Below are 3591 nucleotides of genomic sequence, written 5' to 3' on the forward strand. Positions count from 1 at the left end.
TCTTTCTGTGTGGAAGAATAATTTATTGAAGCACATTATGCTTCCTTAAGCAACAAATCTTTTAGTCAGGGGAAATATGAACTATGAGAAGAAAAAATACAACACGGCATTTCCTTTTGCATTAGTTTTCACCATATCCACGTGAATGTGGAAATAAGCTAAAACCTCTTCAGCTAAAATCTGCATTTTTCTATGAAAGCAACCTCTGCCAACAATACATCATATACTGGTTTAAGAGTATGAACTTTCCACGAACAGAAACTATTATATGAAGGCCCCAGCTATGCCTTAATATAAAATCACATCTTCATACATAAACCGCAAGTTTAAATGGTCTAATGGAAAGAGGGTCCTATGCATTCATACAAATGACATATGTTGTTCATCACAATGAGAACTTCATATAGTGTGAACATTACTGCAATGCTACACTCAATGGAAAGAAGGGGAAGGTAAACCGCAAGCATTTCGAGAAATTCATATAATTTGGTCATGGTTACATCATCAACTCAATGAAAAATGAAAAATCTGAATATGGAACTCCAATATAATGACCAGCAGACTTCTTTTCCCTTAGTTCTATTATCCAAGATATATTGTTTTGAAGTCCAAGGCTAAATTCAAGCAGTCAGTAGAAATAAATTACTACACCATCTAGAGGTGTGAAATTCATACGTATTAAAATTGGTAAACATAATGTAGCAGCTAATAGATTTAGAAGTAATAGAAGATTCAGTTATGTGCGAAATTGTGAGACTTACATTTCGAGTAGCTTTCAGTCCCTTTTGATAGGAGCCTTAGTTTCTGTTTTTTTGTCTAATGCTGGAAGGTTCGTCTTTGGTGGGCAAGTTTTGCTGATTCCTTGGTTCTGAGCCAATCTCCATAGCGTTGCACTTGCTTGCTTCAGTGTAGCCCATCATTGGTGTAGTTGGTAATGGCTGGTTGGTAGGTTCTTTTTCCTCATAATTCAGAACAACTAGTTTATCCTAATTTTTGGAAAATAATCTTTTCATTTGGATTATGAAAGTCTTTGCTCTTAATTGTCTATGTGCATTGTCAAGAAGTAGCGCTTTTTTCTACAGTGAGAAAGTTAATTAGTCATGATGATTGTCTTAAGTTTATAAATTCGATCATATGAAACACCTTTGCACGGCAGACGTCATAAATCTCTTGTACTGTGAGGTTCAACATCTTCGCTGCTGATTGGTCCGAGGTGGAGGCTATTGTGCTACCAGTGTGATAGGTGACCGTAATTTCAAATTGGATTCTGTTATAAAGTAGTAAAAAGACATTTTGAAGTTTAATAAGTGAGGCATGGTGTAAACATAAATGAGATATCTAGAAGTTAATTAAGATGCTAGGAAAGTTGTTAAATTTAGAGAAAGTATGCACTGATTAAGAATACATTAGTGTCATATCAGTCTCAATTGTTGAGTTGAACAATTTAATCACACCGATGTGTATTTAAGTGTAGCGCAAGTGTACTTTTTATAAATGAAGCAAAAAAAATCCAAACATCTTTCAGTACATCTTCAAAGGATGAGTATTTTTCGATGCTATGTTCATCAGTAATACCTAGGAATAAATTGGGTGGATCGTTCGCAGTGCATGCAGTAGATTGGCCTTAGTGAAGTAGTTCTTAAAAATGGCATCTTACAATTTTAGCACGCCATTGAGCAGAAATGTTGGTCTTCATTTATCATTGAAAGTTCACAATCGATGTAGAATATTTGTCCCTGTAAATTCAGAAATTGATTTAGTCTTTGTTGAGTGGAAAAATAGTTGCAAAGGACTGGAAGGTTAAATGTCACTCTTTGTTGTTGTACTTGTGCATACATTTGGATATCAGATATGACTATTGATTCTTCTGCAAAGGGAACAAAAAGAAGATTGCCTTCTGGGGATGTGTTCCTAGCCGTGTACTCAATGAGTCGTCGTTGAATTGTTTTGGCCCTGCAAAACACGTGGTTTCAGAAATGCTGCTGCACTTGTGTTGGATCCTCCAAAATTATACTATTTTTGGAGGATCTGACACGCACCCGTGGATATTTTTGAAGAGTCCGAGTAAGTTATTGGAAGCAAATGTTACAAATGTTGTATTGTCATTACCATGCTCCTAATGTGGTAGTTTCTGGATATGTAGGATCTAGGAGTATTGTCGTGTTGTATCTGCTCCATATCCTTGCATGGATATGGATATTTATTTTTGGTTAGTCCTTAGGTGTTTAGAAAGAGAAAAACGTAATTGTTTATGCATTTTACCTGATGGCGATTTTACTACTCTTCGAGCCAAGAAAAAGGGATAGTCTTTCACCTTCTCTGAAGGTTCATTTCTATAATGTTCAACGGAGTCCTCCCAAAGTGTCAGCTTTTTAGGCTTTTTTCTGTGGATGATACAAAGCAGATGTTCAACAATTTGAATTGAAGTAATATGATTTCACAACCACGTAAATGATGTATAAGCCAAGCTTGATAAATAACAAACACAAAAAATCAAATTATTACATATCCATGAAAAAAATTGCAAACTATTATACAGAATAAATAATGAATTTTTCAGGTGGTGCATTTGGCTTGCGCTTCTTCAAATGGCTGAAGTAGTTGAATAGTTGTATCTTCTAATGATCCAAAACGGACCAAGTTATTGTTCTTTGGGAAAGAAAGGAGATTTCAAGCAAAAAAAAAAAGCTGCACTTCTAGCAGATAATCATCTACAAATTAATAGGAACAGTGAACATACATGAACTCCTATTAAATGCAGCTGCAAATGCCTAAGTTGTAAGATACTAAAACCAAATATGCGTACGTATTCAATTACTTCCGAAAGTGCAGCAACAATAACCAACTTACCAAAAAAAAAAAAAAAAGAACTACCTACCCAATGATGGCCAACAATTTTCCCAAATTTAACAAAAAACAAACTTAACTGTAGCTGAGGAAGTCTTGGTCATTCAAAATCCTCCGCATCATATTTCTTTTGTCTTGTGGCATAATACCCGAGAGAGTATAGACTTACTGAGTATCTACAATGATGAATTCTTGGATTTTCTTCCCATTTGCTGCATTGCTTGGAAGTCCAGCATTTAACAAGTAATCCAAAGACATCTTTAGATAAAGAAACAATAAATTAATAAGTAAAAAATAGAGTGTGAGTTTGTAAATGAGATATTGAAGTTTTTTTACTTACCAAATTCAAAATCTTTCACTTGATACTCAATAGCATCAAAAGGTGTGACAGCCAATCGTGTTGGCGGCGGTAATGGATTCTCTCGAGGAATGACTTTCTTAATTGGTTCAACAATAGTATTTCTGTCAATTGTCCAAGTGTGTCTATTGAATGGATTAGCATATGCGGGATTCGGTTCTTTCACTTGTGCAACTAACACCAGGTATGTTTGGAATGGTTTGAAATACTTGTCAAACTGCATTATATCAACATTCCAAATGATGGCCTGAATTTGATTTTCCTACAATCAAATAGCACATAAGGTTGTTATTAAATTGTGGAAACATGTGTAGTTCGTAGACTATAAAAGCGGTAGGCACCTCTTCATCCTGCAAAACCATTAGTTGGTATTTTTTAGTTTTGTC

Source organism: Lycium barbarum, chromosome 3 (assembly GCF_019175385.1).
Source record: "Lycium barbarum isolate Lr01 chromosome 3, ASM1917538v2, whole genome shotgun sequence".
NCBI lineage: Eukaryota > Viridiplantae > Streptophyta > Magnoliopsida > Solanales > Solanaceae > Lycium > Lycium barbarum.